At 43.7% G+C, this 20,835-nt stretch overlaps 1 long non-coding RNA gene across 5 annotated transcripts in view; it reads right to left on the reverse strand.

The window, feature by feature from the left end:
- Window positions 1-20,835, reverse strand: part of LOC137642188 (uncharacterized) — a 44,020-nt gene that overhangs the window by 18,491 nt on the left and 4,694 nt on the right. For all 5 annotated transcript variants that reach the window (XR_011044675.1, XR_011044672.1, XR_011044674.1 and 2 more), the window contains exon 2: window positions 4,453-4,557. This is a non-coding gene — a long non-coding RNA (uncharacterized lncRNA). The remainder of the gene's footprint in view (window positions 1-4,452; window positions 4,558-20,835) is intronic.

Consider the following 20,835-nt stretch of genomic DNA (forward strand, 5'->3'; position numbering starts at 1 on the left):
AGTCTCTCGCACACTAAGTGCCTGACTGGAGTCTCTCGCACACTAAGTGCCTGAATGGAGTCTCTCGCACACTAAGTGCCTGATTGGAGTCTCTCGCACACTCTTAAGTGCCTGACTGGAGTCTCTCGCACACTCTTAAGTGCCTGACTGGAGTCTCTCGCACACTCTTAAGTGCCTGACTGGAGTTTAAGCACTCAAGTGTGTGAACGGAGTCTCTAAACCTTCAAGTGTGACTGGAGTGTCTGACCGGAAACTCCAAACATTCACAAGTGAGTAACTAAATTCTCTAAACTCTCACAAATGGGTAACCCAATTCACCAAATTTTCACAAGTGTGTAACCAAATTCACCAAATTTTGTGTAAACAAATTCACCAAACTTTGTGTAACCAAATTCACTAAACATTCACATTCTAACCAAAGTCACTAAACATTCACAATTGCTTAAATAAATTCATTAAAGCTTCACATTTGACTACCCAAATTCACTAAACCTTCTTATGTATGTAACCAAATTCACCAAACTTCTAAAGTGTGCAACCAAATTCACCAAACTTCTCAAGTGTGCAACCAAATATATCAAACCTTCACAAGCGTGTAACCAAATTCACCAAACCTTCACAAGCGTGTAACAAAATTCATCAAACCTTCACGTGTAACCAGATTCACCAAACCTTCACGTGTAACCAGATTCACCAAACCTTCACAAGTGTAACCAAATTCAAACATTCACAAGTGTGTAACCAAATTCACCAAACTTTGACAAGCGTGTAACCAAAGTAATTAAATCTTCACAAGTGTGTAACTAAATTCAGCAAACATTCACAAGTGTAACCAATTTCACTAAACCATAGTTTGTGTAACCAAATTCACTAAACATTCACATTCTAATCAAAGTCACTACGTACTCACATTTGTGTAACACCAAGTGACAATCTTCACATTGGTGCAACTAAGTCACCAAACCTTCACATTGGTGCAACTAAGTCACCAAACCTTCACATTGGTGCAACCAAGTCACCAAACCTTCACATTGGTGCAACCAAGTCGCCAAACCTTCACATTGGTGCAGCCAAGTCACCAAACCTTCACATTGGTGCAGCCAAGTCACCAAACCTTCACATTGGTGCAGCCAAGTCACCAAACCTTCACATTGGTGCAGCCAAGTCACCAAACCTTCACATTGGTGCAACCAAGTCACCAAACCTTCACATTGGTGCAACCAAGTCACCAAACCTTCACATTGGTGCAACCAAGTCACCAAACCTTCACATTGGTGCAACCAAGTCACCAAACCTTCACATTGGTGCAACCAAGTCACCAAACCTTCACATTGGTGCAACCAAGTCACCAAACCTTCACATTGGTGCAACCAAGTCATCAAACCTTTACATTGGTGCAACCAAGTCACCAAACCTTCACATTGGTGCAACCAAGTCACCAAACCTTCATATTGGTGCAACCAAGTCACCAAACCTTCATATTGGTGCAACCAAGTCACCAAACCTTCATATTGGTGCAACCAAGTCACCAAACCTTCATATTGGTGCAACCAAGTCACCAAACCTTCACATTGGTGCAACCAAGTCACCAAACTTTCACATTGGTGCAACCAAGTCACCAAACTTTCACATTGGTGCAATCAAGTCACCAAACCTATACAATGGTGCAATCAAGTCACCAAAACTTCACATTGGTGTAAACAAGTCCCCATCCCTTCACATTGGTGTAAAAAAGTCGCCAAACCTTCACATTGGTGTAACCAAGTCACCAAACCTTCACATTGGTGTAACCAAGTCGCCAAACCTTCACATTGGTGTAACCAAGTCGCCAAACCTTCACATTGGTGTAACCAAGTCGCCAAACCTTCACATTGGTGTAACCAAGTCGCCAAACCTTCACATTGGTGTAACCAAGTCGCCAAACCTTCACATTGGTGTAACCAAATCTCCAAACCACATTGGTGTAACCAAGTCGCCAAACCTTCATATTGGTGTAACCAAAGTCACCAAAGTCACCAAACCTTGACATTGGTGTAACCAAAGTCACTAAACCTTCACAAGAGTAACCAAATTCAATATTTTTTTATAAGTAACCAAATTCACAAATTTATTTGTGGGCAACCAATCACTAAACATTCTTATTCTAACCAAAGTCACTACACATTCACATTGGTGTAACCTGAGTTACGAAACCTCAACAAGTGTGTAACTAGATTCACTAAAACTCAATAACTGGGTAATCAGTCACTAAACCAAGTGTAAATAAATTCTCCAAACCTTCACAAGTGTGTAACCAAATCCACTAAACCTTCAAATTTGTGTAACTAAAGTCACTAAACTTTCACATTTGTGTAACCAAATTCACTAAACATTCACATTCTAACCATTCAAGTTACATTCACAGTGTAACCAAAGTCACCAAACCTTCACATTTGTGTAACCAAATACACTAAACTTTCCCATTTGTGTAACCAAATTTACTAAGCCTTCACAAGTGCGTAACCAAACTCACTAAATCTTCAAATCTGTTTAAAGTCACAAAACCTTCACACTTGTGTAACTAAAGTCATTAAACCTTCACATTTGTGTAACCAAAGTCAGTAAACCTTCACATTTGTGTAACCAAAGTCATTAACCCTTCACATTTGTGTAACCCAATGTACAAAACATTCACAATTGTGTAACCAAATTCACTAAACCTTCATAAGTGCAGAAAAGACAAGAGAGCCTGGTATGAAAAAGAAGATATTACAAAATTACTTTAAAAAAATCAAATGGCAGTAATAGGAAAATGGCTATTTGATATATTCTAATATTAAACACCTACAGTAATTTGTAATGTGGACAAAGTATTATTACTACAGACGTTTATTGATGAGTTTTAAAAGTTTTGTAGTATTTTGCATCTTTTCCTGGTCATTTTATTCTGACTTTTCTCCAAGTCTGTCTTGACTGTTGGCATTTTATCGTTAAGCCTGTTTGTAATTCCCTTCTTTTCCGGTTTCAAACACACCAGGAAGAAAAAGCTTAAGTGTACATATTGAATCTTGACTAATCGCTTCTTTGTCAAAGGTAGGCCTAATCTACCTAGAAGTATCAAGAAATATTTGTTAAACTATTATATCAAAATGTTTTATATCTTTTTGGATGAGATTAAAGTTTTTGATAAAAACAATTATGGATTTTCATGAGAAGTATATTACTAATTCCCCCCTCTCGCTTACCTTTCATACTAGATATATTGTAATTGTCCTTCTACCCATTGAAAAACCGCAGTTTCAGCCATTGTTTTTTTTTTTTGTATGAAGCTGAACATCTAAAGAATCTAAAAAATAAGTTTATATTCAAAATGTTTTAGGTTATACAAATTCACAATCTTAGTTATACACATTCATAATCTCAAATTATACATTCACAATCTCACAAGTTATACATATTCACAATCTTACAAGTTATGCATATTCACAATCTCACAAGTTATGCATATTCACAATCTCACAAGTTATGCATATTCACAATCTTACAAGTTATGCATATTCACAATCTCACAAGTTATGCATATTCACAATCTCACAAGTTATGCATATTCACAATCTTACAAGTTATGCATATTCACAATCTCACAAGTTATGCATATTCACAATCTCACAAGTTATGCATATTCACAATCTCACAAGTTATGCATATTCACAATCTCACAAGTTATGCATATTCACAATCTCACAAGTTATGCATATTCACAATCTCACAAGTTATGCATATTCACAATCTTACAAGTTATGCATATTCACAATCTTACAAGTTATACATTCACAATCTCACAAGTTATACATAATTCACAATCTTACAAGTTATACATATTCACAATCTTACTGCAAACACTTTCACAAATTGTATCTTTAGCGGGAAGGGCATTCATAAATAATTTTTCCTTGAGTGAGGCAAATATCTAACTAATCAAAATTAAGAATTCAAAACACTAAATTAACATATTAATCTATAAAACAACAAAAATGCAGCTGTTGCTAATCCACTGCATTACAATAGGTTTTACAAGGCTGCAAAAATTTTTTTTTACTTGAGCCGGGTACTTAATGAATATATTTATTACGTTTCTGTTTCTAATGGATTAGATTTCCCTATTACTGTACCATCTGATATTAAAGTTGCAGCCATGCAAATTAGAAATGTAAAAAAAAAAAAAAAAAAAAAAAAAAAAAAAAATCACCAGGAATGATTTCCCCCAATTTAAAATCAGACCAAATTTTAATTCCAAATTTTAATGAAAACTTAAATTTTCATGCTTTAAGAGATTAATTTGAACTTTTCAAAAATTTTATTTGTATAGTAACCATAAAGCTAAACAAAGGTCAAGTAAGGTTTTACCTACCTACCAGTATTGAACATTTTGAATTTAGGGTTAATTTCCACGAAAATATTCTTTTAATTTACCTAACTTCGGCTGCATGAAAGCTTCCTTTTAAAACATTCTCTGATTCGTATGCGTCGAGTTCTTCGTCCAAGCTTCAGTACATTAGTCAGTATGGTCATTGAGATCTGGAAAAGAAAATTCATTAGTATTTGCAAATATTTCGGCCACTAAAAGACTATTATAACACATTCATTACCAGCGAGATATATGCTAATCCTTTTCATGTTTACCAAGAATGTTTTTAAAGTAATAAGAGCATTATTGAAATACTAAATTTCTATTACAACTATAATAAATTCTTTTTAGGGAGGCAGATTTGCACAGACTCGCAGGGGTGCCCTTTTAGCTCTGAAATGTTTCCTGATCGCTGATTGGTTGGGCATGGTAATTCTAACCAATGAGATATCAGGAAACTTTTCCGAGCTAAAAGGGCACCGGAAACTTTTCCAAGCTAAAAGGGCACCGGAAACTTTTCCGAGCTAAAAGGGCACCGGAAACTTTTCCGAGCTAAAAGGGCACCGCTGCGAGTCGGTGCAAATGGGCCTCATTAAAAAAAACGGATTTTGAGCAAAGCGAAAAATCTATTTTTGGGTGAGATAGCCATGTCGTCCCGATGGAAGTTCCTTTAGGGTAGCTTCCTAGGGTATATTTGACTACAGTGATATTCCCAGAGAATTTTACCTTAAGGTATCCAGAATTCTAACTCCTGGAGCGAATATCCCTAAATAAAACTTACAGGGATATGGCATAATATCAGAGGACTTATTCTTGACATGCCACATAAGGTACCTCTCCTATCCCGCTTAGTGTGTGTACATGACGACGTCGACAGCGCCATCTTTATTCCTTGTATCGATACACAAAGTGCTACAGACACTGTATTATAGGGAGGGGTCCATAAGCCCTTTTTAAATTAAAAGGAAGGGCAGGTCCATCAGGACGACATGGCTATCTCACCCAAAAATAGATTTTTTGCTTCGCTCAAAATCAGTTTTTTGGGCTTGGGCCATGTTGTCGTGATGGAAGTTTACCAGAGCATTACTGTATCTGTGGATTCTCAAATGGTGCCATACCCTAAAGAAAGTATTTTCCTGGTTAGCCTAGACCTAGAGACCTATGATGTTACTGTCATACATCATTTCATCTAAGCATGAACTATGTTAGTGCTTCCTGCCCCCTACAGGGAAGTGTCATACTAGACTTCTAAAAGTCTCGAGGAGTACATATTACCTATGGATGACTAACAGACAAGCCTGTATAGTGGTCTCACCCTATACCTTATAAAGCAAAGTTTGTATAAGATTCACCAATGCCAGTATGAAATACTGACACCTTCCCCATTGTGTATTCTTATTAATGGACTGGACAAAGGTTAGTATCCGTTCAGGAACAAATTTTGCCTTTCCACCACCATCCCTTTTAGGGTACTAAGTTTATTCTTCCTAAGGAAGAGTTAAAGCGAGTGAATGTTTGCTTGTAGTGAGGAACAATCTTAATTTAAAAGATCTTCCATGTTAAAATTATCCATAGTTTTAACTTTAATGCTCAGTATATTTCTAATAAAATGAATTTGGGCAAATAAGACTTTAAGGTTCACTAAGAACTAGTTTATTGATAATTAATAAACATATAAGTCAATCAACCTTTATAAAAATTATAAAATGTGGATGAAAAACATTAAAGCATAAAGAAAAAAGTAAAACAGAAAATATTGTTTCATCTGAAAAGTTAACATATATACCACCTTAATCAAATTATCAATAATGTTGTTACAGTCTGTATTGCTGTTTATTCACACTAGCGTAAAAAACGCTTGGCACATAATCTATGGAACAGTTCATAAGGACACGTCAGTGGCCTATCACTCAGTCTGTAGTAACAGTCCGTGACTACACACCCACCCTTGAATTAATCGTCCCAATTAATTTCACTGTTCCTCACAGATTTAAACAGCAGGTTTAAGGACACTACCTGCTGCTACCACAGACCTCCTAAGTTCCTCCACTTGCTTCGCATAGTGTTTGAAGAATACCCTGGATGACTTCCAGCTAGTGTATGAGCGAAGATGTTCAAAATGCATATTTTTAAAGAAATTTATGGAAGAGGCAACTTTCCTCAGATCATGACCTGCGGGTGTACTGTCTGGATCCGCTCTGCAAATGAAATAGGTGAGTTTCGCCCTTAGTTGCTTCAGAGATAAATTTGAACCCGAGGTTTCTCCTCTAAACAGCTGTCCTCCCCTAAAGTATGAAGTTCTACGAAGATAGACCTTTAGGCACTCCACTGGACATAGATGCATCTTCCTTCAGAGGGCAGATTCTCCAGGGACCCCACCTGTTGGTGGGTAGCTCGTTCTTGGTAAGAAACGTTGGGTCCGGAAAAAGATTCGGTTCTCCCCCTTCTAAGAACTGAACATGGCCTTCCTCTCTCGAGAGGGCCACTATTTGACTAACTTTGGCCTCCGAAGCGAGTGCAAACAGAAATATGACTTTTTGGGTCAAATCCTTTAGAGCACACTCCTCATTATTCATTATTGAGGCAAAATGAAGAACCTTATCTAAAGATCATGAAATAGGTCTTTGAGGCGCTGATGGTCTGAGCTTAGCACAGGCCTTTGGAAATTTATTAAAAATGTCATTAGAAAGGTCTACCTGAAAGGCATATAGTATCGGTCTTGTCAAGGCAGACTTGCACGTTGATATTGTGTTGGCTGCTAAACCTTGCTCATGAAGGTGAATGAAGAACGATAAGCAGAAGTCTATCAAGAATTCTTTTGGTTTCTTCGCCTTGACAAAGGACACCCATTTCTTCCATGATGACTCGTATTGTCTTCTGGTAGATTTGGACTTATATTCCTCCAAAGTCTATACTGTCTCTTAATATCCCTAATCTTTTTCTCACCGCTAGGGAGAGAAAATCACGAGATGCAGGCTCCGGGTTTTCTGTGATGAAGCGAAGACAGTAGACTTCTGTACTCGCTGAGTCAGAACTGGATCTGGTAGTGGCACAAACTTCAGTCGTAGTTCCAATGCCAGAGGGAACCAAACGCTGTTCGGCCACTTGTGAGCTACTATTGCCGCATTCCCTTTTAAAGATCTCTGTTTGTCGAGGACCTTCAATAGAAGGTTGTGCGGAGAGAACAGGTAAATCCTGGACCACCTGTTCCAGTCGAGGGATATAGCGTCCACTGCTTCCGCTAGAGGATCTTCGTACGGGAACACACATCGATGTATTTTCTTGTTGTCTTTCGTCGTAAAGAGGTCTATCTGTAGTCCCGGGACTTGACTCAAGATGAAGGAGAGTGATCCTGCGTCTAGGGACCATTCTGACTATCGGTATGAACCTGGGTAGAGTGTCCGCTGTCACGTTGCAGAACCCCTGAAGGTACTCTGCCGACTAGTGCCATCTCTTCTTTTCCGCCAATTGGAATATGGCCAACATCACTTGGTTGATTTGAGGCGACATCGACCCTTGTCGATTTAGGCATTTCACTATCACTTCGCTGTCTAGAACCAATCTTATGTGGGTCGATTGGCGAGGAGATTCTCCAGTGTCAGGAGTACTGCCATGGCTTCCAGAAAGTTGATGTGAAATGTCATGGAAAGATTGGACCAAGCTCCTTGGACTTTCTTTTCGGTGAGAATGGCCTCACCAGCCTTCCTTTGAGGCGTCTGTATGGAAAGTAATTGACGGGGGAGGTTACGCGGGATGTGGCTGAAGAAGGATCGATTTCTTCAGTTGCTTGGCTTTGGACCACGGCTTGAGAAGCGTTCGCAGTCGAGTCGGTAGTGGTCTCATCAGATCTCTTCGCGCGTTTGATGCGTGTTTTCTCCAAACTCTTGTTGCATCCTTCAGCTGTGCTCTTAGCTCTGGATCTGTTACTGAAGCAAACAGTAGAGAGCCCAGCACACACTCCTGTTCGTATCTTGATATCTGTTTGGATTCCAGTAGTCTCTTGACAGATCCTGCTATTTCTTTCCTCTTCTTTCCAGGGATGGAAAGCCGATATGACTAAATTTCAGTGGATTCCCAACCACTGAAACTTCTGAGCTGGAGATAGTCGAGACTTTTTGATGTTGATCTTGAATCCCAGATGTTCCAGGAACTAGATCACTTTCTTGGAGGCTTGCATGCATTTTGTCCTGGATGCTGCCCACACCAGCCAATCGTCCAGGTAGGCCACTACTTGGATCCCCTTCAGGCATAGTTGATGGACGGCTGCGTTCGCAAGCTTCGTGAAAATCCTTGGGGCTATGTTTAGCCCAAATGGCATGGCTCTTTAGGCATAAAGTCTTCTTTGTAGCTTGAACCCTAGGTAGGAGGAGAGAGGACGATTTATTGGAACGTGCCAATAAGCATCTGACAGTCTATAGAGACGGTGTATGCCCATTTGGGCAGTAGGGTTCTTGTGTGTTGAAGTTTCAGCATCCTGAACTTGTAGTTCACTATGAACTTGTTGAGTGGCGACAAGTCCAGAATCACTGAGTTTTTCAGAGTTCTTCTTTGGAACACAAAAAAACCTTCCTTGGAATTTGATGGACTTTACCTTTCGGATTATTCTTTTCTCCAAGAGTTCTCGGACATATTCTTCCAGAACGGAGGTAGAGTGTTGGAAGAACTGTGGGAATAGAGGTGGAGTACTGCTCCAGCTCCAACCCAGTCCATTCTTGAGTAGGCTGTGGGCCCAGGGATCGAAGGTCCAACGATCTCGAAATAGGTGTAGTCTCCCTCTTACTGGAAGCATCTCACTTCTGTTGCTGTGGACCTGAGGCCTTGCGTCCTTGACCGCATCCTCCCCTGAATCCCCTTCCCCTTGAAGGGTGTCTAGAGGAACCTCTGGCTGCTCCTCTAGCTTTTGGACGAAAGGTTGTCGTCTGCCTTTCGAATGCTGGGCTGAACACCGGTGACTGTGTCGTCACCACTTGAGGTACCAACTGGTACGTGGTTGGAGGTTGTGCCACCATCTGAGAGACCGCAGTCGCAGGAAGTTGCTGTTGTTGCTGTCTGTAAGGCTTTGCTGGCCGAGAGGATAGCCTAGGCTTCTTTGTCTTCTTGGGCTGGGGACCCTCATCTGGAGAAGACTCTCTTAAGAGTTAGGCCCCACTTGTTGGCAGCCTTGTCTACTACCTCTAACTACTTCATTAGGGAAGAGGTCCTTACCCCAGATACAAGAGGAAATCAATTTTCTAGGTTCGTGCCTTACCGCAGCCGAGGCAAACACGAAATCCCTACAAGCTCTCCTAGCTTTAATAAAACTGTAGAGATCCTTTGTAACTGGCCAGATGGGTTTTGGCCACTACCATGAACATGTCCTGGTTCTTGGGGTCACTTGCCATCGTTTCTAGGGTCGTCTTTAATGACATGGATGCTGCAAGTCTCTCTTTTGTCTCTTGCTCCCTGCGCAAGAGAAACTCTGACATCTTTGGAATTTCCTCACCAAACTGGCATTCGGCAATATTAGCTTCCAACTTCCCGACTGAGAATGTAAGGTGAACGTCCTTCCAGTCTTTTTGGTCCAAAGGTAAGGTCAGGGACAACAGCTTGCACTCCACCAAAGAGGGGCATGGTTTCCCTGCCTCAACTGCCTTCAAGGGGCCTTCAAGGGTGCCTTATATCCCTCTTCCACGAAGGGAAATGCCCTGGTTGGAGAAACCACAAAGGGGGGATGCTTCTTACTCAAAGCTGGCACCTTTGAGTTCGTTAAGCCCTTCTCTTTCATAGAGCTCGTTAGTAAAGCCTGTGCTTTACTATGGTCAAAGACTATGACCTTCGGCTCCGTCTCCTCCTTTGAGGCTGGTTCCTTCCTAAGACGGACATAGTAGTCCGGGTAAGACTCCTTGTTGGGCCAAAATTCCACTTCTTCAAAGGGAATTGAACCCAACTTCTCCGATATGACAATCTTCCCAGTTGTCATTGGCATGTGTTCGGCATACCTCCAAGGATTGGCATCCGAGCACAAAAGAAGGTCCTTCACGTTGAGCTGCTTCTGCGGCCCATGTGATGCTGCGAGTCTAAGCATCTCCAGTTTCATCTCAGCTTTGTTTTCATCATTCTTCCTCTGCATCTGTTGAATCATTTCAACGATAGAAGAAAGAGTCCTTCCAAGTTCATCTGGGATGGTAGACGATGTACAGGGAACAGGTTCTGGGGCCGGAATCGATGTAACCGACACCTCGTCGATTTCTTCCTCTTCTGTTTCTGGAGCCTGGGTCAGCTGCTCCTCCTGACCTTCTCCCAGAAGGTCCTTCTCCGTGTACTCTGACACTTCAGACATCCTATCGTCTAATTGGATGTCTTTCAAGGCGTCCGAGACTTCCGAATCTACCGGAATCTGGACTGTTAGAATCTCCGCATGAGGCTGAGGAATCACAGCATCCGCAGATGCCTTAGGAAAAAGGTAGGCCCTCATCTTCTCGCTTGGAAGGTAGTGGCCTGAAGTGTTTTTCTGAAAACCCCTTACCCAGGTTCGCAACTTTACCCTAGCTGCATACCTTGACTCCGCCGACTTAGGGGTGTCAAATGCCTCGGTAATCAGGTTAAAACATATAGCACATACCTGAGGGTCCCAATACCGGAGATCACCTTTGGAGGCTGCGCATGCTGTGTTCCTCCTGCAAAACTCATGTCCACAGAAGTTTTTGCTACGGACGTTGCAAAACATGTTCCCGCACTTCGGATAGTCCTCCTGTAAAGAGGAGAAAATCCATGAGTATCTAGTGAAGACATATCACTGGATTAAACTTATTAATATATATAGCTTATGACAGTTAAGCTAGAAAGGAAAGAAGGAAAGACACTTGTATTTCCTGCCCAGCCAATTGCTGTAACCTCCCAAGATATTAAAAGTAAGGTTAATTCTTATTCTAGAATAACCTTCATTATATTTTCCTATGCAAAAATTAAGGTGTAGCTCACACCATGATAAAGTTTTAATATACGGGGTAATATAAATAAAGATAGAACTCACTTTATATTGTACGGTCTCAACAAAAGGCTGTACAAGATAACACCAAGTATATTGAAAGAACTTTAGTGTTACAATATACTCTATACTGTAGTTTTTTCAATGCAGTGTACACTACACTGCTAAAGTACTGGCTACCGTATATAATATAATGTCGTGCCGGCCGGCATGTAGGTATAGCTCAAAGGTATGCTACCTTTAACTATTGGGCAGCAGATCGCTGGTTGTGTGTGTGCCGGTAACTGAAAAACGTTAGCACCCAGCTGCCAGCCGCTAATCGTAATGGCCGGCAGGTCTAAGTGTGTGCTTCCGTTGCCGGCCGGCAAAGGTAGGTGATACCTATGCCGGCCGGCAGTGACTAGGAACCAGAGAAATTCCACGCACCCGGCTGCCGGTCGCTAAGCCGGCAGCCGGGCTAGGGGTACAATACACTAGCAAGAGAAACAGTATGGATGTAAGGTTATAAGGCGGCACTGCCTTAAAACCTACCATCCAGAAAGAGTGAACATAAGGAAGGGGAGAATGTAGCATTCAGGCTTCCTTTTTTATCCATAGCCTGCCGGGCTCTACCGACAGAAATGGATGGAAGACCAAGGGAGGTCTGGGGTTCACTCTACAGAAGGTAGGCCTCTGCTGGCCGGCACGTTCTTGCCGGCCGGCAGAGGGCTGAGCCAGTCCCACATCTTAACCTACACTAGGTACCGATGGAGGACTCCGGCCAAGAGATGTAATGGCTAGGCCATCACTAAGGAAAGAGGGGGTGGAGGGAAAAGGGTCTTGCAAACTTCGTTCTAGTATGAGATCTAACCCAGCGGCTAAGAAAGCCCATCCTAGCCTAGGGTTTGTCTATTAAAGAGGGAGGTCGGCAATACTTGCCACCTTCCTCAATACCAGAACAAGGTTTGATGTTATTTCACTAGGCAATGGAAAATCTCATTCTCCAGCCCGAGAATAACAACACTGGACTAGTCTGCTAGTCACTTCGTACAGAATCCTTCGGACGTGGGCTAGGGAGGTTAAGCCTCCTACGTATGCGCCTAACCTGGCAAAGGAATCTCATTCTCTATGCCAGGAAGACAGACCCCAGACTAATTACTCTGATGTTCTGCCCTAAACCCAAAAACCAGTCACTCTGGTTACAAGGAATGGACAGAAACATCCTAGTATAGTTTTACCTGAATACTATTCAGATAGAGCCACTAGGATTAAGCCTAAGGCTTAACTCAGAGGGAAAAGGGATTGAACTTAGTCTCCAGAGGAGAAAAGAACAACCGGGATGTGTGCGAAAGTATACTAACCTAGGCGCGTTGAGAATTTCCTAAATCACCGAAACTCTCTTATACAATCTTGGACGATAAGAATTCAACAATATCTTACATGTATAAAATGTGCCTATAGCTCCAATAACTTAACACACTGAAATCTGTATATCATGCATGAAAGTACTAGGGCCAGACCTTAGGCTACTAAGCCTAGCGTAGGGCAGGATCGGTTACCTAAATCGCCGAAACTCAATAACTGCATCATATAAAGAATTTCCTAGAAGAGCTAAATAGCTAGATTTATTAAAGCATAATAACCGGGAACGTTGCTCTGGCTAACTAAATGACTCGTGCATAGCAAACAACATCGTCCAGGACGCCTCCGGTAGGCAACAGCTCTTGTTTACGTTAAGATCACTTTTGATTTAATTCAAAACGACAAGAGCTTACATTTATACACAATAAAGATAATACTCAACTTTCCAGAGGCAAAAGAGGCTGGAGAAAGCATAATGTTGAATTAAATCCAAGATAACGAGAGAATCACAAGGGAAACACCAAGTAGTAGAGCAATGAGAAGGAATAAAGATGGCGCTGTCGACGTCGTCATGTACACACACTAAGCGGGATAGGAGAGGTACCTTATGAGCGGCTCTCCTTTCATTCTTGTTTTTCGTTTTCTTGCCACTTTGACCCCTCGAAGCGTTAATGCTGTTCTGGGTGAAGATAGCTATGTGGCGTGTCAAGAATACGTCCTCTGATATTATGCGATATCCCTGTAAGATTTATTTAGGGATATTCGCTCCAGGAGTTAGAATTCTAGATACCTTAAAGTAAAATTCTCTGGGAATATTACCGTAGACAAATATACCCTAGGAAGCTACCCTAAAGGAACTTCTATCACGATGACATGGCCTGAGCCCCAAAAAAGAGTGAGTATAGTACCGAATATATCCCAATAGTTATTTATAAAGATTCCCCTAATTTGCTTACCCACTTAAACTATGTCTAAAACACCTGGTAAAAACAATACACTTGTGTTTTAAGCTGCCGAGATAATTTTCACAAAATTTTAAGCATTTAAATCCCAAAGGTTATATAAACTACCCACAAACATCGACACTGCATTAATTCAAATTCCTCTTCAATCACTCCTTGCACGAAATTATAAAGGTTCGACTTCATCCTCACTAGTTTTGTTAAATCTTCAATTGATTTGTCAGTATAAAAAAAAAAAATTTACTAATTTCAGTAACTAGTCTCTGCATCTAACAAGATATCACGTAAAACAATGCAAGTCAAATGCAATCAAAATTCCACAGGAAAGCAAATACCTTGCAAAGATAAATCCTAAGAAATTCAAGTAAACAGTCATGTGTTAAGACCAATTTCAACCCTAAAAGCAAAAAGGGGATGTTGTAAAAAAAGCAAAACAATTTGAAAAATAGATTAACATACCTAAATCACAGTGTTACTTAAGACTCCAAATTCGAAGAATTCTAGGTTATTTATACAATAACCTCATATATGGAAGTGGTAAAGAAATGTTGAAACTAGAAACGTCAATTTCCTTATGTAGGAAAATAATATCCACAGCTCAAAAGGGGAAATATATGACACTAATTTCTAGCCAAATACATGAACCATATATATTTGCTACTCATTATCATTTAATTTATGCATTTCTGACAATGATTATTGGGGCAAACCAGTCTTTTACAAGTTTTTGGACTCCAGTGGGAAATCATTGTTTTGGGTGGAGAAATGCCAAAACGAGTGATTTACAAGAATAATGCAGAAATGCAAAATAAACAATATAACCATTTGGAAAAATACAGTTCTTGTAAGTGGCTGGAAATTAAAGTATTAATTATCCTTGATACACCTCATTCCTAATGGTTTTTGCTCCGCCGAGGTTCACTACGTTTGCAAATGAACATTACCTCATTGCTACTATGATCTGGCAAATGGTATATAATGTGCAGTGCATGCAAGCCCCATGGGTTATATTTCAGGGATGTTTTTTACTTTTTTATTAGCAGCAATAGTTATACTGAAAAAAAAATCAATATAACCAATTACCAAAATAGATTAAATTACACTGAATTTCGAAATGAATGTACTCCTTTCTGAGAGTCGTCTCCATGTGATTATAGTCAAGCTGGTACTGCGGAGGAGAGTTGAAAAATGGCTATTGTAGGAGTGTTTCTCGCACACTAAGTGCCTGACAGGAGTGTTTCACGCGCACTAAGTGCCTGACAGGAGTGTCTCTCGCACACTAAGTGCCTGACTGGAGTGTGTGTCGCACACTAAGTGCCTGACTGGAGTGTGTGTCGCACACTAAGTGCCTGACTGGAGTGTGTGTCGCACACTAAGTGCCTGACTGGAGTGTGTGTCGCACACTAAGTGCCTGACTGGAGTGTGTGTCGCACACTAAGTGCCTGACTGGAGTGTGTGTCGCACACTAAGTGCCTGACTGGAGTGTGTGTCGCACACTAAGTGCCTGACTGGAGTGTGTGTCGCACACTAAGTGCCTGACTGGAGTGTGTGTCGCACACTAAGTGCCTGACTGGAGTCTCTCTCGCACACTAAGTGCCTGACTAGAGTCTCTCGCACACTAAGTGCCTGACTGGAGTCTCTCTCGCACACTAAGTACCTGACTGGAGTGTGTCTCGCCCTCTCTCGAGTGCCTGACTGGAGAGTGTCTCGCACTCTCTCGAGTGCCTGACTGGAGAGTGTCTCGCACTCTCTCGAGTGCCTGACTGGAGAGTGTCTCGCACTCTCTCGAGTGCCTGACTGGAGTGTGTCTCGCACTCTCTCGAGTGCCTGACTGGAGAGTGTCTCGCACTCTCTCAAGTGCCTGACTGGAGTGTCTCTCGCACTCTCTCAAGTGCCTGACTGGAGAGTGTCTCTCGCACTCTCTCAAGTGCCTGACTGGAGTGTCTCTCGCACTCTCTCAAGTGCCTGACTGGAGTGTCTCTCGCACTCTCTCAAGTGCCTGACTGGAGCGTGTCTCGCACTCTCTCAAGTGCCTGACTGGAGCGTGTCTCGCACTCTCTCAAGTGCCTGACTGGAGCGTGTCTCGCACTCTCTCAAGTGCCTGACTGGAGCGTGTCTCGCACTCTCTCAAGTGCCTGACTGGAGTCTCTCTCGCACTCTCTCAAGTGCCTGACTGGAGTCTCTCTCGCACTCTCTCAAGTGCCTGACTGGAGTCTCTCTCGCACTCTCTCAAGTGCCTGACTGGAGTCTCTCTCGCACTCTCTCAAGTGCCTGACTGGAGAGTGTCTCGCACTCTCTCAAGTGCCTGACTGGAGTCTCTCTCGCACTCTCTCAAGTGCCTGACTGGAGTCTCTCTCGCACTCTCTCAAGTGCCTGACTGGAGTCTCTCTCGCACTCTCTCAAGTGCCTGACTGGAGTCTCTCTCGCACTCTCTCAAGTGCCTGACTGGAGTCTCTCTCGCACTCTCTCAAGTGCCTGACTGGAGTCTCTCTCGCACTCTCTCAAGTGCCTGACTGGAGTCTCTCTCGCACTCTCTCAAGTGCCTGACTGGAGTCTCTCTCGCACTCTCTCAAGTGCCTGACTGGAGTCTCTCTCGCACACTCTCAAGTGCCTGACTGGAGTCTCTCTCGCACACTCTCAAGTGCCTGACTGGAGTCTCTCTCGCACACTCTTAAGTGCCAGACTGGAGTCTCTCTCGCACACTCAAGTGCCAGACTGGAGTCTCTCTCGCACACTCAAGTGCCAGACTGGAGTCTCTCTCGCACACTCAAGTGCCTGACTGGAGTGTGTCTCGCACTCTCTCAAGTGCCTGACTGGAGTGTGTCTCGCACTCTCTCAAGTGCCTGACTGGAGTGTCTCTCGCACTCTCTCAAGTGCCTGACTGGAGTGTCTCTCGCACTCTCTCAAGTGCCTGACTGGAGTGTCTCTCGCACTCTCTCAAGTGCCTGACTGGAGTGTCTCTCGCACTCTCTCAAGTGCCTGACTGGAGTGTCTCTCGCACTCTCTCAAGTGCCTGACTGGAGTGTCTCTCGCACTCTCTCAAGTGCCTGACTGGAGTGTCTCTCGCACTCTCTCAAGTGCCAGACTGGAGTGTGTCTCGCACTCTCTCAAGTGCCTGACTGGAGTGTGTCTCGCACTCTCTCAAGTGCCTGACTGGAGTGTGTCTCGCACTCTCTCAAGTGCCTGACTGGAGTGTGTCTCGCACTCTCTCAAGTGCCTGACTGGAGAGTGTCTCGCACTCTCTCAAGTGCCTGACTGGAGAGTGTCTCGCACTCTCTCAAGTGCCTGACTGGAGAGTGTCTCGCACTCTCTCAAGTGCCTGACTGGAGAGTGTCTCGCACTCTCTCAAGTGCCTGACTGGAGTCTCTCTCGCACTCTCTCAAGTGCCTGACTGGAGTCTCTCTCGCACTCTCTCAAGTGCCTGACTGGAGTCTCTCTCGCACTCTCTCAAGTGCCTGACTGGAGTCTCTCTCGCACTCTCTCAAGTGCCTGACTGGAGTCTCTCTCGCACTCTCTCAAGTGCCTGACTGGAGTCTCTCTCGCACTCTCTCAAGTGCCTGACTGGAGTCTCTCTCGCACTCTCTCAAGTGCCTGACTGGAGTCTCTCTCGCACTCTCTCAAGTGCCTGACTGGAGTCTCTCTCGCACACTCTCAAGTGCCTGACTGGAGTCTCTCTCGCACACTCTCAAGTGCCTGACTGGAGTCTCTCTCCGACACTCTCAAGTGCCTGACTGGAGTCTCTCTCGCACACTCTAAGTGCCTGACTGGAGTCTCTCTCCGACACTCTCAAGTGCCTGACTGGAGTCTCTCTCCGACACTCTCAAGTGCCTGACTGGAGTCTCTCTCCGACACTCTCAAGTGCCTGACCGGAGTCTCTCTCCGACACTCAAGTGCCTGACCGGAGTCTCTCTCCGACACTCAAGTGCCTGACCGGAGTCTCTCTCGCACTCTCTCAAGTGCCTGACTGGAGTCTCTCTCGCACTCTCTCAAGTGCCTGACTGGAGTCTCTCTCGCACTCTCTCAAGTGCCTGACTGGAGTCTCTCTCGCACTCTCTCAAGTGCCTGACTGGAGTCTCTCTCGCACTCTCTCAAGTGCCTGACTGGAGTCTCTCTCGCACTCTCTCAAGTGCCTGACTGGAGTCTCTCTCGCACTCTCTCAAGTGCCTGACTGGAGTCTCTCTCGCACTCTCTCAAGTGCCTGACTGGAGTCTCTCTCGCACTCTCTCAAGTGCCTGACTGGAGTCTCTCTCGCACTCTCTCAAGTGCCTGACTGGAGTCTCTCTCGCACTCTCTCAAGTGCCTGACTGGAGTCTCTCTCGCACTCTCTCAAGTGCCTGACTGGAGTCTCTCTCGCACTCTCTCAAGTGCCTGACTGGAGTCTCTCTCGCACTCTCTCAAGTGCCTGACTGGAGTCTCTCTCGCACACTCTCAAGTGCCTGACTGGAGTCTCTCTCGCACACTCTCAAGTGCCTGACTGGAGTCTCTCTCGCACACTCTCAAGTGCCTGACTGGAGTCTCTCTCGCACACTCTCAAGTGCCTGACTGGAGTCTCTCTCCGACACTCTCAAGTGCCTGACTGGAGTCTCTCTCCGACACTCTCAAGTGCCTGACTGGAGTCTCTCTCCGACACTCTCAAGTGCCTGACTGGAGTCTCTCTCCGACACTCTCAAGTGCCTGACTGGAGTCTCTCTCCGACACTCTCAAGTGCCTGACTGGAGTCTCTCTCCGACACTCTCAAGTGCCTGACTGGAGTCTCTCTCCGACACTCTCAAGTGCCTGACTGGAGTCTCTCTCCGACACTCTCAAGTGCCTGACTGGAGTCTCTCTCCGACACTCTCAAGTGCCTGACTGGAGTCTCTCTCGCACTCTCTCAAGTGCCTGACTGGAGTCTCTCTCGCACTCTCTCAAGTGCCTGACTGGAGTCTCTCTCGCACTCTCTCAAGTGCCTGACTGGAGTCTCTCTCGCACTCTCTCAAGTGCCTGACTGGAGTCTCTCTCGCACTCTCTCAAGTGCCTGACTGGAGTCTCTCTCGCACTCTCTCAAGTGCCTGACTGGAGTCTCTCTCGCACTCTCTCAAGTGCCTGACTGGAGTCTCTCTCGCACACTCTCAAGTGCCTGACTGGAGTCTCTCTCGCACACTCTTAAGTGCCTTACTGGAGTTTAAGCACACTCTTAAGTGCCTGACTGGAGTTTAAGCACTCAAATGTGTGAACGGAGTCTCGAAACCTTCAAGTGTGACTGGAGTGTCTGACCGGAAACTCCAAACCTTCACAAGTGTGTAACCCAATTCACCAAATTTTCACAAGCGTGTAACCCAATTCACCAAATCTTCACAAGTGTGTAACCAAATTCACCAAATTTTGTGTAACCTAACTCACTAAACATTCACATTCTAACCAAAGTCACTAAACATTCACAATTGCTTAAATAAAATCATTAAACTTTCACATTTGACTACCCAAATTCACTAAACCTTCCTAAGTATGTAACAAAATTCACTAAACCTTCTTATGTAACCAAATTCACCAAACTTCAAGTGTGCAACAAAATTCACCAAACCTTCACAAGCGTGTAACCAGATTCACCAAACCTTCACGTGTAACCAAAGTGATTAAATCTTCACAAGTGTGTAACTAAATTCAGCAAACATTCACAAGTAACCAATTTCACTAAACTATAGTTTGTGTAACCAAATTCACTAAACATTCACATTCTAATCAAAGTCACTACGTACTCACAGTTGTGTAACCCCAAGTGACTAAATCTTCACATTGTGTAACCAAATTCACTAAACCTCGACAAGTGTGCAACCAGTCACCCAACCTTCACATTGGTGCAACCAAGTCACCCAACCTTCACATTGGTGCAACCAAGTCACCCAACCTTCACATTGGTGCAACCAAGTCACCCAACCTTCACATTGGTGCAACCAAGTCACCAAACCTTCACATTGGTGCAACCAAGTCACCAAACCTTCACATTGGTGCAACCAAGTCACCAAACCTTCACATTGGTGCAACCAAGTCACCAAACCTTCACATTGGTGCAACCAAGTCACCAAACCTTCACATTGGTGCAACCAAGTCACCAAACCTTCACATTGGTGCAACCAAGTCACCAAACCTTCACATTGGTGCAACCAAGTCACCAAAACTTCACATTGGTGCAACCATGTTACCAAACGTTCACATTGGTGCAATCAAGTCACCAAAACTTCACATTGGTGTAAATAAGTCACCATCCCTTCATATTAGTGTAACCAAATCGCCAAACCTTGACATTGGTGTAACCAAATCGCCAAACCTTGACATTGGTGTAACCAAATCGCCAAACCTTGACATTGGTGTAACCAAATCGCCAAACCTTGACATTGGTGTAACCAAATCGCCAAACCTTGACATTGTGTAACCAAATCGCCAAACCTTGACATTGGTGTAACCAAGTCACCAAACCTTGACATTAGTGTAACCAAAGTCACTAAAACTTCACAAGAGTAACCGAATTCACTAACTCCTCACTAGTGTGTAACCAAATTCAAAATTTTTTTATAAGTGTAACCAAATTCACAAATTTATTTGTTGGCAACCAATCACTAAACATTCGGTAAATTTTTAGTTTCAGCCAAATTTGGAAAAATGCAATAAAAATATATTTGTTGCATCAGAAATAGTGTGGTTTCAATGAATTTAACGTTTATTTTGACTGCAAACCAACCGATTTAGAGATTTACTATGTATACCCTAGTTCATCCCACCAATTATGGGGGACACCCTTTGGGAACCGGGGTTTTGGGTGGGGGAAGGGGGGGGGAGGGTGTTGGGGCATTGAATGATATTTGCAATAAATGAATAATTAATGTTCCAGCACCCCTCCCCCATACCCCTAACTAGGCCTACCGGGGGGAGGGGGTAGGGCCCCCCAGCGACCCCCCCTTAAAGCCACAGTAATTTTCAGGGCACCACAGAACCTAACAAACCCACCTAACCTAACCTAGGGGCCCTGTACCCCTACCGGGGGGGGCTTTGCCCCCCCTGCGACCCCCCCTTATGGCCAAAGTAATTTTCAAGGCACCACAGAACCTAACAAACCCACCTAACCTAACCTAGGGGCCCTGTACCCCTACCGGGGGGGGGGCTTCGCCCCCCCTGCGACCCCCCCTTAAGGCCACAGTAATTTT

This window comes from Palaemon carinicauda, chromosome 6 (genome assembly GCF_036898095.1).
Source record: "Palaemon carinicauda isolate YSFRI2023 chromosome 6, ASM3689809v2, whole genome shotgun sequence".
Taxonomy (NCBI): Eukaryota; Metazoa; Arthropoda; class Malacostraca; order Decapoda; family Palaemonidae; genus Palaemon; species Palaemon carinicauda.